Source organism: Aulostomus chinensis, chromosome 3 (genome assembly GCF_037954235.1).
Source record: "Aulostomus chinensis isolate RoL2024-O1b breed Wild chromosome 3, RoL_Achi_v1.0, whole genome shotgun sequence".
Classification (NCBI taxonomy): Eukaryota; Metazoa; Chordata; class Actinopteri; order Syngnathiformes; family Aulostomidae; genus Aulostomus; species Aulostomus chinensis.
Window position 1 is genome coordinate 1,030,953 of NC_141322.1, and position 13,821 is coordinate 1,044,773.

Below are 13,821 nucleotides of genomic sequence, written 5' to 3' on the forward strand. Positions count from 1 at the left end.
ATGATTGTTTTCAAGTTGCGCCTCGTCACATCGCTGATGCTGGGAAGCTACAATCACAGTCCAGATGATCTTGGGTCTCACGTGGAACTCTCCAGAACTCCTTGGTCTCGTTTGTCTCTGAGCTCCTTCCTCCTCCTCCTCGTCTCTCAGAAGCTCCATCCTTGTGAATTCCTGGCTAACTCTCTGAAGCTAAAGCTAAGCTAACCCCATGTCGTCTCTCGCCAAAGTACCTTCACCTCTGGCATGACTGAAATGTCCAGGAGGAAACCTTATGGTCCCTTCACCTGAGGTTTATTAAGCCAAACAATAACGAGCAGCGGCGGTACATCAGCACAACATTCTCTGGACAGGTCACACACTACAAGCCCCGCCCACACCGCTCACCTGTATTTTTGAGATGATTACCAGAAGGAGGACGTCATATGACTAATTTGTGTTGAAGTAATACCAGCATGTTAAGGTTCCATGACAGATGTTAAAACATGAGGAGCTCCTCATGTATGAAAGACACCCTGCCCACGAACACAACCCTTGTATCCTAACATTTCATCTGTCAACATTTTCCATTCTGCATTTCTGCCAAGATTATCAAGCAGACCACTGCAACAGAACTTGTTTGATTTCCCTCAGGGGGGATGAGAGCGCTTTTGAATTTTTGGCTTGACTAAGTTCTCTTAACATAAAAAAAAGGCCAACACATGATACATTTGTGTACTTCTGAAAGTCTGCAGACAGGACTGGTTTTCATCTGAGGAGGACAGGAAGTCTTATCTTTCAAGGAAGTGAAGCAGCAAACTCACCCGGGAGAGGGTCAGAAAAGAACCGGGGCTGATGGGACAGCATTTATTTACAGTTAGTGTATTTATTGCACAAAGCAGTTTATACTGGGACATAATTTCCTTTTTCTCCTGATCATTATGAAGTAATGTTCATTTCTTACCAATTTGTCACTGACAAGAGACAGAACTCAGAACTCAATCAGCAGCTGATTCAGTATCACCTTTCCGTCTTAAATCTCTTCCCCGGGTGACGTGGGACACTTCATGAAGGCTTAAAAAAATATTTAAATTCATTTAACGGAAGAAATATGCTTCATATTGCTGTAACAAAACACAAATCTCTTCCTCCTTGGACCTGTACAACAAAGTATGCCGGTCCCAGGGTTTGGACGAGGACTTGACCCCATATACGGTGGTGGAGGGAGCAGTGGAAGGATCGCTGACCAGGGGTGAAAACAAACCCGGTATAGTTCCACTGACCCATTTGATCCGTCACCCCAATTAGCCTGAACCCATGTACTTCTAGATGTGCAAATGAGAATAAAGATAAAATTAAAAGAAGTGTTTTGAATATCTAACCAAGAGGCTGAGCACAGTACTGGGCGCTGGATCATCATTAGTTAACGTTGATGACACAAAGTGAGCGGGATGTCAACAGAACCTCTAAAGCTCTTGTTCTTGTTCACTCACTGCTAAAAACTTAAAATAAAAGATCATCTGTACAAGATGGTAATCCTTTGAATGGAAGTTTCTGTAACGCTGCAAAAACTAAAAACCCAAATGCTAAGTGGATACACAGGCTAATATTCTTTTTCTTAAATGCCATTTCATTTATTTTGAGCCATAAACCTACGTGAGGCACTTGCTGTTAGGCTGCGACTGAAGAGACCCGAAGGCAGACTAGGGATGTCAGAAAAGAACAGTTCATTAAAGCCTTGACGGGAGCTGGGAATGGCCGATGAGGGCGAGTTAGGTGGGCTGGCTGGAGAACACGTGGACAAGCAGGCAGGCAGGCAGGTTACTGGCAGGTGGTCCTGAGCACAGAATAAGCAGGTAAGCGCAAAACAACTCATAATTACGGGGGGCCTGAATGTAACTACCACTGTAGCTGAGACAACGATCTGGCGAAGACTGGATGAAGAGCAGGGGTAGATACACTGCTTGAGCTGATGAGTGGATGGGCTGCAGGTGAGTCAGGTTGGCAGCCAGTGTTTAGGAGGGTGGCCACTCCCGGGCAGAGAGGACAAACAAGACACACAAGACACGAAGGAAAGGGAGGGAACAACAAGGACTATGACACTTGCAGTAAACAAAAAATGTCTGGGGTAAATAATAAACTCTCTCAGAATTGAAAAGTGTCCTTTTTAAAAGGGTTCCTAACGTGTCACAATCAACCAGACACTCGTCACTTTCCTCCCCAGCGAGATGTCAGTCGTTCCCTTTTAACAAACTTAGTGGGAAACCGTCAAAGGAAACAAACAGTAGACCTAGTAACTTGGCCCAGACAGAATAACTCCGGCCCATCCAAGATTGAAATCTCAGCGCTGTGCTTGCAAGTAGTACAATTATGTTCAGCACCTCAAACTGTAATGACAACCTTTGGTTTATACCATAAAAAGGCAGGCAGACATTGTTGCCCTGGAAAAAAGAAAAGCTGGGGCAATAAAAAGAGAGCTGGGGAAGATGAGGGGGCTGCGTCTGTAGATGGACAATGAAGGAGAGCAAAACGTTCCATGGCCTGGGGGCTGTGCATGGCCCAGAGAGGCAGCCTAATGGAGGATCCCCTTGAGGAGTGTTGACAGTCTGTTTGCTTCAGCAGCTCACTGCCACACAACCACTGAAAGCAGGTGCACTGTAAAAGCCCAACAAGGGGGGTTGTTGTACTTGCAAACGAACACCTCCTAATTAAAGGTAAATATACATATTTAATGAGACTAAAGTGGTCCCATCTTCACCTCCTGCAGGGGTGTCTGCATAATGTCCGCGCTGCACTAATTACTTGCAGCAACACAGAAGAGAAGCGATGAGAGGGAGGTACTTGGCTGCAACCATGGCTCCCTGTCTCAGCAATGACACTTACTGAGGTTTAATGAACAGCCGTGGTTGTTTCCGTTCCAGTGTGAGTCTCTGTGAATGCGTCCAAGGGTTGACTTAAGCCATTTTTGTGTGAAGTGTTTAGAATGTGGGTCACATACTGCAGCAGCAACCTTGGAATTTGGGGAGGAAATAAAGCCGTCTTTGATACCAATTCACAGCATGACCACTGCATGAAGAAATAATATGTACGTCTGACATATGCATCCACGCTGCAGAAAATTAAAACATACAGCAGAATTTGAAAAATAGATTTCTAGAAAGATGTTATTTGAAAAGGGAATACATTTAAATCTCTCTCTGGATAAAATTCACATCAGAGATGTGCTTGGCATCCTCAAACCTCTATGAAAGTTTAACAGCCACATGCTGCCTGACAGGTACACAGTCACGGCAAACCGATGAGAAATAACTCAACATTTTTTGGCAGTTTCCTCCATGAAACCCTAAAGCATTTTGTCCTCCTGAGGCAGGCCGGCCTCGGGAGTAAGTGTGCGCAGCGAGATAGCAACTGCAGTTCCTTTAAGGCCCCTGTAGCTATATTTTTAAGAGGAGCTTTCTATTTCAGGAAACCACTACTGAGCCTGGCTGTGTGCTCGTCAGTGCTGGCTGGGAGAAAATACCTTGCTACTGATACACTGAAGTGTGCCTCTGCGATTTAACTGTAGTCCCTTTCAACTGGCGTGCTGCCGAAAAGAAAATATCTGGTTGGTTTTGAGAAAGGAAAGCAGAAAGGTGAAAGAATTGGCCATTTGTTCCTTCCATCCGAAATCCCAACTAAAATGAGGAGATGAAACAGAAAATTTCTCAAATTATTGTGTTTATCAAAACATAATCATGATGATGAGTAAAATGTTCAGAAAGTACTGATACACTGAACTCATTTGATAACAAATTATCACAACTGATGATATGGAGAGAATATTGATGCCAGTTCGATAGTGCCGTGAGGCTGCTGTCATGCTCTGATACCCCCACAGACAGCTGACTAAAGCCTGGTTTATGCTTCTGCGTCGTGGCGTAGACCCTACGCCGTCATTGAGCATTCGAAGTTCTGCGTCAAGGGAACGCGTTGCTCTGCAATTCACCGCCAAGCCGCTAGGGGGTGTGGATGTGTCTTTGTATGGTTTCGGGGGCTATTGTCGGATTCCAAAACAAAAGTATTTACAACAGAAAGCCCAGTGCTTTTCTTTGAACGACTGTTGGCGTTCATGAGTCAAACTGTCAACTTTGAACATGACAAACATGACTTCTTGTGGCCATTTTCTTCCGGAAACGCACACATTTGTCGCGGAGGTTCTTCCACCTCTTCATGCATTCCGCAGCCTTCTCTGAGTGGACCAATCACAGTCCTTGACGTTCACGACGCGTCGCATAGTCAGGATTTTTTGGAGGTGCATGTCAGGCTACGGCGTAGGGTCTGCGCAGGGGTCAGCGTCGACGGCATAGGTACGGCATCGCCGCGACACAGAAGCACAAACCAGGCTTAAGAGAAGCTCGAGAGCACAGACCCCTGCCAAGGACCACGAGGTTCTGCTGGAGATCATTGGTTTAAGACGGTGGCCATTCAGCTGGGCCTAATTTGTCTTAGGCCATTAAATGGTGACCAGGACATTAGATGATCAAAACAAGCTTAATTAAAGGCTGAAATGTGAAATTGATTGATAAAATACTGTAAAGAGTGTCTTGGTGCTAACATGCTAAACATGGGTGACTAACAAGGGAAACACGTCACTATCTGACGATGGAAGCTGAGAGTGATAGAAGAGAGAGGGCAGACGACTCTGTTCATCCTGGCTGGGTTCTAGTAGATTAAAGACTCGTATACCGTTGCTGTGGATGATGTCATCAATTCACCCATTCACGTCTGGTGGTTCTGAACGACATTAGAATCAGTTGATGGGCCAGAGCAATCAGCTGATGGGAGAGAGATCAGCTCTCACTAAAGGCGTGCTCACACCAAATGCGACTTGAATTTTTGCCTCACTTTACTCACACAAATTTGACCGCTGGATCATTTGTTTTTATTTGCGTCATCCGTGTGAACATTTTTCCAGCATTTTTTTCCATCATCAACCATGGCAGACGTAACAATTGTTGCTGGCTTGTAACTACCAAATACGGCGGAAAACAAAACGCCGCTGTATCTGGATCCATGACACAATCCGGAGGCGCACACAGCTTGGTGAATTTCACCAGCTTTCCAACCCGGGAATCTTTAGCTAGCAAAGTTAGTGCTACAGTGTGGTCTAGCTAGGTACCGTCCTTATTTTGTTGTGAACGGGCCTTGGAAAGTTTGTCAAGTTGTTGGCTCCAATATCGGCCTGGTAAGTTCATGTTGTATGTTGTCCCAACCGCTAGCTTCGCTAGCGGAGCTGGCTATCAGTCGTGACAGCCTGCTAGCTACGCTATCATACGTTCAACTAGCCAGCTAACGTTAGTTGACTGTTTGCATTAGTGATCAATAGCTATCGATTACGTTAGCTATGAAAGTCTGGGAAAGAAAATTAGCTAGCCAGTTGCATTACTAGCTAGCTAACTTAAATGTGAAGAAAGCTGTTATCAATAGCTTATGTTAGCTCATAGCTCATGAACAGAAACGCAAAATGGAAACCATCTCGGAGGAATTGGCCGCACTGCGAAGAGAGTGATGTTGAAGACCAGAAAATATAACTTTACATACAATTTGGATTGGACTGAAAGAGAAGACGGTTTGGATTGTGAGCTCCTCTGCCCAAACCCAAACACAGCATCCTCATCGGCTACTGAAGGTCGTCTGCCCCATTGTTTATCCTCCAGGAGAACTCCACCTGCCTTGGTGACGCAAATGGCGCGTACTATCCTCTCCTCCCCCGGTGTGCTCCTGACCTCCCCCATCCCCCCTCCCCTTCTCCTACCCTAAATCCCGCCTCTGCCCTCTCCTCCTCCCTTGGGGTGGCAGCGCCGACCTTGGCTGCAGCCTGCCCCGCCCAGGCTTGGCGGCGCAGCCCACGCTGCCTCACTCTCACTTGCCTCCATTGGGACAACGGACTGCTCAAGTTTAGCGTACATACACAACAAATGTATATGTGCTGTCATTAATTCTGAAGTGTACCATTATTACGATCAACCTGTAATAATTGTGACTGTTTGTGAGAGCTGCACCAGGCAATTGAGTGTGTAAGTCCATTTCGCCCTGGGCTCGATCCCTTGGTGACAATACATCTGAGTCTGAGTCTGAGTTATGTCATGTGTAACATTATCTACCATACAACAAGCGAGCTAGTTCGCCACATGGAAAGAATGTCTGAAGTAACATAACGTTAGCAAGCAAATGTTGCTGGCTCAGCCACAGACCCGCAGACAGTCATCGCAAAATCCCTGCTACCTACAAGCTGCCTGTCAGCTACCAAGTATTATTTAGCTAGCCAGCTGGCTCATGGTTAACTAAGAGAAGTCAGTCACTAACAAATTAACAGGATGGCTCCAGCCTTGAAGATGCTTGACAAATCATGGTGGATGAAAGGAAAACGAGAACTCCGAATGGAGCCCATATCAAGCGGAAGATGGATCTGACATTTACTCTTCAAAAGAATGAAGTTGTGAAGGCCAAGCCTGCCGTCACTGTGACTGTTGGCCACCACTCCTCACTGAACCCCAGATGAGGCTATGGATTTGTGTCATATGCTGTATTCATACAACTTGTATTAAAGGGTAATGCTGCTGCAGGGACAGGGCACTGAATTGGGCGAGAGCCCAGTGTAGAGCACCGTGCTGGGCCAGGTTTAGGTTGTTGGATAAAGGGTAATCCCATCATGGGGTCAACTCATTTGAACATGGACATGTTTTGTTTTTCTATAGTTCAGGTGTGACTGGAGTTCAGCAGGGTGGTGGGGAAGAGCCCTAAACACGAATTTGATGAGGCCCTTGATTGGTACAGTCCCCAGATCCTGAAGGCCTCACAGGGTAGGTGTTGGCTGACAGGATAGGACAGACTAAGGTAAGTTGATTTTCAGTCCTTTTCTAGAAAAAAGTGTGATACTTGATTGCTCGTCATCATTTCCACCTCCACTTTCCTCAGACTGAGTTTGAACTGGGGGCCTCTAACTTACATGTGGACTGGAGTGGAGAGCGTGTCGATATCTAGATGCGTATCTTATCTCTGTCAGTTTATTTTTCACCCTTGTTCTGTCTTTCACACATGCTTTTTATTTATTTTTTAACCCACATAGTTGTGGTTGATTCACTCACTAACTGCTTGAATATGCAGTTGACAAAGAGAGCAGGCTGTGACGTTGAGAGCAGGATGTGTTCAACCTCCACTGCACATTAAAGTAAAGCATGCAGAAAAGACAACTGGAATAAGTTCAAGACAGAAATAGTCAGGGACATGCTGGGCCCCTAATTCAGCCCAGGAAGGAGAGCTGCAGAGGCCCTCGCCGGCGCGCGGTGCGCTCGCTATCCATCACATCCACGCCACAAAAAAGCTGACTGAGACTGATTGGGATGAAGGAGAAACGAAACCAACTGAGCCAAATAGCCAATCAGATATCAGCAAAATTAGGTCATTCTCAGGCAGCGCCACACCGACACTCACAGTCGCGTTAACACTCTGTGTGTGTGTGTGTGTGTGTGTGTGTGTGTGTGTGAGACAGGCTGGCCCAGCATGTTGCTTGCTCTGTGACATTATTATGTGAGCTGCTACAGTGCTGCCTCGTTAAAAGATAATCTTGCATATTGGAAATTATACAGGCCTATTTTTAAAAAAAAGGTTTTTAATCTCCGCAGCCCAGCTGGCCTGGGCTGGAATGACCATTCAGGAATGCTCCCACTTGTCCCAGTGGCCAGCAAGTCCCTGCAAAGAGTTCAGGTTGACGGATATCATGAAAACAAAGAGAGGTTGCAAACGCCTCTTGAAGCTCCTGAGGAGATAAGAAACCAGTTGTGTCTCCTCCCATCCAGAAAATGATACAGAAGTTGTTGAGCAAGACAGAAATATAAAGCCATGTCAGAAGAAGTAAATGTTCCAAACTCAAAACTTATGTAAATACATTTGTGTAACGTTATACTGTCCTTCAGAGGACATGGTTTTCTTACTGGTGATACCGATTTTTTAATTTTATTTTTTACTCTATCAGTAAAATAAATTTAGATCAAGTTCTGAAGTTTAATGACTGAGCCAAAAGTTGTCAATCAGTTTGGAACATTAAAGAAGGTGGATAGGAAGTATGCCGTATACTGGATTAATGCCAGTAGGAACAGACTTCGCGCAAAACTGCAGTCCAGCTCCAGGACTCTGGAAGGAAGCTCCAACGTTGGTGTCCTGTCAAGCACTGTACACACGGACAGGCAGGGGTGAAAGTGGCTTAAAAGTCTTGCCGGAACTGTACGCACACCCAAAGGGTGCACGCCGCCGCCGAAGTTTTACGGTTTTTAATCGGTTGTGGGTGATTTTTATGACAGTTTTCGGGTGTCTGTTCCCCACACAACTGCAGCCCCCATAGCCCCGCCCTTCCCGCGCGACCCCTGGAAATGCTTTGAAAACTGCTTTGTGCAGTCACTGCCCTCTCCAGCGCTGACAACAGGGAGCAGGCAGACATGCAGACACAGATCTTCAATGTCACTCAATGGTTTATTGAGCAAAGTATCAGTTCACACTTTACAGTGAGAGACACCACACAGAACCTGGAACGTTTGAAGAACAATCACGAACTTGATTTTGCCCTCTGTTTTGTTTTCTTTCTCTTTCTTCGTTCCGTGAAAGCAGAACAGCGTGGTTTTAACCAATCAGAACTAACAATGCTGGTAACGTGACCCAGCTGTCCGTCTGTCAGCCAACCAGAAACGCCTCGCATGCGGCCATGCGGCCATGGGCACGACTCCGTGTCAAGGCGGTTTCACACTGAACGAGCAAGGCGCAGGCTGCGCGGGGGAAGTCCATTCGTTGTGTATGAGGACGCTGTGACGTCACATGAGCGCCAACCAAGCCCAGCAACTGGGTAGCACTGCGCGTGCTTGCGCCCCACCCCGCGTAGCGCGCCGCGTCTGCCGCGTTCAGAGTGAAACCGCCTTCAGACGGCGTTTTCTTGATTTGATATGGGATTCTGACAGCTCCCTTCTCCTCCTTTTTTAAACGGAACTGCGTTCCAGCCGTTAATATTTTACTGGAACTGCGTTCTGGCCCGTTCCGGCTCACTTTCACCCCTGCTAACAGGTAGTTACAAAACCCTTAGGCCTGTATTTGTTACTTCTATTGGTGGAAAAAAGAAATGTTTTGTTAAATAAATAAAATCCTGAACAGTGCAGTGTTGCAGTTGTGTGTTTGTACTTAACTTGACTATTGATTGAAAGCTATATTTTGAGTATCAGGATCAGTTGTAATCTACAGTCCAGTTGGAGGCGCCACTGCAGTGTCCAGGACTCATCCAGCCCCCCCCCCCCCCCCCCCCAACAGACAGGAACTGAACCAGTGTCAGTAGGCAACAGGCTAGGCTGTTGGAAATATGTCAAGACAGAGCCAGTGCATGGTTTATGTAACATTTTATGAAATTCTATTCTTCGTGTCTGACCGTTTGATCGATGAATGTCCATGATATGTTAGTAACGACAGAACAATGTGTTTCAGCACAGATAAGATAGATCGTTGGACTGACAGATGCCGCTCGGGAGTTCAGTAAACGCCACACACAGCAAAGAAGCAGCCGGTCAGCTGATCCAACCAGCAGGATGGAAGTGCAGCCCTCTGCTTCCTCCACATGGAACCACCATCACATCCATGAACCTCTCTCTCATATCAGCTGCAGTCCTGCTAAAGAGAAGGGAGACGAGCGTGCGGTGGGGGTGCAGCAGCATCAGCGTTCACAGCCAGCCCGGGAACGCCCTGCCAGCCTTTCCCTCTCCCTCTAACTATCACATTTAAGGCAGCGATCAGCAAGAAGCAACAACTTGGCCTCCTTTAAAAACCTTCACATGAACGAACACTGGATATCTTTTGCAATTACAATCAGATAACTCATCGGTTGGAGCTCCAGTGAGAACTGAGGTCCCCCATTCACGCGATTAACCTCCCCACCCATGTTGCTGTTCTGTCATTGAGAGCTGTGGCCACACTAGACTGCTGCTATGCTCTCACATGATCAGATGATCCAAGTTAAAACGCCATCTGCTGCTGGGTGCTCTGTTGGCATTTGAAATCTTGCAAATTATTTGCAAGAAAAGAAATTAAACTTTGCTATTTTCAATTTGGACCTTACTTAGGTAGAAATATAATTAGCTGAATTAAATGAAAAAGAAAACTAATGGCCTGCACATGTTTTTTTTTGTTTTGTTTTTCCACAAGTGGTGCTCAGGGAGCTCTAACCCAATCAATCTCAGCACGGCAGAAAGAGTGAAGGCAATTGCTTAAGTGTTCAGATACTCTGATTGGAGTCCCTGCTGACCAGCGCTGTCAGTAATGAGATATAATTTCTTCAGCCCTTTTATTCATGGAACGCCCGGGGAGACGAGAGCTACATTTGAAATCTCGCTGGAAACACTTGAATACAGGGGGACATGCGTGTGACACAATGAAGCACAACATATGAAGTACATGTTTAATATTTCAGATGGAAGGTACCACTGAAGCACAACACAATCATGCCGGATGATTAGTTTGATTTATTCACTCAGGAGGTAATTTGAGACACACATTTCTGTTTTTATGTAATGAAAGTAATTTATGAGAATGCAAACCCATCAGTGGTGACTTCTGACTGGAGACGTGCGCTATCTCTGTCTATCCAGCTGTCAATCAGTAGCCTCATTAGCGCGACATTATCGTCTGTGCTAATTGCGTCTTCTATCACCTCTTTTCTTTAATGGTCCCAGTTCCACTCTAACCAGAGGCATCAGATGGTCTGTTTTCACAGAGCCGTAGCAACTGGCAGGTGATTGGATGAACCACCTGTCGATCACCGTCCTCTCTCAAAAATAACCGACCTGTGCTGTAGGACAGTAATTAAAATCAAAGTGTTCAGTTGGAAGCTTGGCTGTAACCCTCAGGGTTCTCCATATTCCCGTGTAGCAGGATTGGCTTTGACTTTCTGTCTACGCTCACTCAGCTGATTGCATGTGTTCATGCCAGCAGCCTCACCACAACACGGATGACCAGACCTCAGGATGCTACGGCAGCACCGTAACTTCAACCAGTCAGGGAAACAAAGGCACCACTGTTGTCACATTCCCCCATCCTACCTGCATGGCCACTTACCTGTCTGCCATACTGTCTGCACCTCCCCTCATCCAGCTGCCACATCCCATAGGGTAAGACAGCCACGTTCTCCTAATGTGAGTAAACTGCTGGTCCCTCCAACACAGTTTAACTGGTGAGCAGGAAGATTTGAGTCTCTGTTGGTGGTGCAGAGCGGAGCTTCACCTCACCTGGTGTCAGGTGAGAGGGCTTGCATGAGCACAGCCACAGCTGGAAATTGCGACCACAGAGGGGGTCAGCCACCTGCCCATAGCCCATATAGTTTGTGATTTTTGGCCTTGATTTTTCTTTAGGGACAAGTGTTCTGCCACCTTCATATTTATTCATAGGGTAGAACGGTGACACAAGCCGCTGCACCTGGCCGATCTTTGGCTGCTCACTAATGTTGTCTCTGGTGTCCTTCTAGAATGGAGCGGGCTGTGGCAGAGGCCCTGGCCCGGGGGGCTTGCTGTGCACATGCATGCAGAGACTACTGCACAACACATGAAGGGGTGTGTGTTTGATGTGTGTGTTAACTGTGCTGTTGGTGCCAAGGAATGTGGTGAGTCCTAGTCCTCCTGCAGGCGGCCCATGTGTGTCCCCATCGCTTCAAGGAACAATTAACTTTCAGACTCATTTACGCTTTGCACTTGTGTGTGTTCACTCAGATGTGTAGTTGTTTGCCAGAACTTAATCCATCCCAAACCTGAGTTTATGTTTGGCCTAATAGAACTAACCCACTCAAATTGGCCCCTCATAGAAGAAATACTCTCTGGTTCTGGGAGAACAGACACTAAAGCAGCATCTACGCTAACCTCTTCAGGAGCTGCCGTTGCTGTGCCGTAGTGGTTTCACGGTGGTTACAGATAAACTGCCTCCTGAAAGGACACTCACTGGTCCAGTTGGGACTAAAATGCATCACTCGGATCCTAACGAGACGCTTTCCCCCTTGAACTGACAAAACCAGCTGCCTGTACGCACCATCCCTGTCGGCTGTTCCTGACTTCAAACACAAATTAAGGCCTTTTTTGTTGCGCCTGCTTTGTGTTTCATCACTCTCCAATAAGACTGCAATCCCAACACTGCAGAATGGTGCAACTCCTGACATGATGCGCAACTGTGAACAGAACCTCTTTTCTCAAAGGCCCACAGCACATCACTCTGCGGCTCCGCTTGTCTATAAACCTTGCAGCACATTGCACTGTGGGCGTTCACTTCCAATCAATTTATACTTATCTGCCTCTGCTGAGCCACATGCAGACATTTTTCGGATGTTACAGCTCCTGCAGCCTTTCCAACACCAACCCTTGTCATTACATTTCATCTCAACTTATGGTTCTTGTTTTTCATCAGCATCTGCAGCGTCTCCGTTCACTGTCATGCAGGCAACTTTCCAGATGTAACAGCACAAATTCACGTGGAAGCTACACCCTTTAATGTTTCTGCTCACTGAGGGCCGAGGTGGGGGTGGTGGTGGTGGTGGTGGTGGGGGTGCTGCTTCGCATGGTGAGACCAGGGGTGGTGTCACGCGAGGCAAGGTCATGCCACCGCTCAGGCTGCACATTACCAGGAACTCTCTGGACGAAACCATTGGACTGAAAGAACATTTATCTGTTGTTCGGAGGCCTTGACACCCAATTAAGTTACAGACAAAGGGGCACACGCTTAGGAACACTCTGGACACAAGAACTACACTTATTTGGTTTTAAGGTCGGCCTGCTAAACAGCAAAGGTGTAAATTTTACAGAATGTCATGCTCCAGCCTTTAAAACCTCCCGGGAGTGCAAATGCCTAATTAATATTCTGCTGCCATACAACATGCATTAACTGAATCTAATATGACCTTGGAAAGTATTGTTTCCATAATTTGCAGAGCACTCAAAATATTACAGTACAGCTGAAGATCCTTAAACGTGAATTTTCATATCATTAATATTCCAATTTACATTTGGAAGGCACATTTGCACAAGCACTTATGAGATGATAATTGATAAAATTCTGGGCCCAGAAAGAAGAGAAGTGTGTTCAGTTCATTTCATAAATGGATGTAAAAACTGAACTTTATTTCAAGTGGGCCAGGGTCAACCCACGAATTTGCAACCTTGAGCTGTAAAATCATCCTTGACACTGTTTTTCAGAGACAGCAATTTGATTCACCAGCAGATGTGTAGCGAATGCAAATGTATTCTTAAGAGCAGGCACATGGATCCTTGAGAGCCGAGTCTGGCAGGGTTTCATATCTCAAAGGCATCTTTGGGTAGAAACGGTGTACCGTGGTCACAACATATGACATCTGTGAGATGAGATGCTTTAAATGAGTGCACTGTGAAAGCCATTATTCCAAACAAATCTTCACTTTAAGACCCGCTTTTCCCTGCTCAGTGCTGCAGAACAGATAGCACTGCCCTTGGTTATCACATTCCATTCTTTCCTCCATACATCACAAATGGTTAAATGCCAGATCACATCATTTTGACAACCCACTCAAGCATTTATAAACCTATTCATACCATCTGTGAGCAGAATACAATATTCTCTGCTAGCCTCTGTATTTTCTTCACTGCTATGGTCCACAACCCCTATCGTCACGTTAAACCTCACGCTTCTCTTCAGCCATTGTTACTGCTGTAGCTTACAGGAGATGCATTTGGACAGTCTGTTGCCTCTACATCAATGGTTGGAAAAGACAACCAGGCCACTGTTGACTGGACCAGAGGAACTTGTGGTTCCTGGCATTTAACA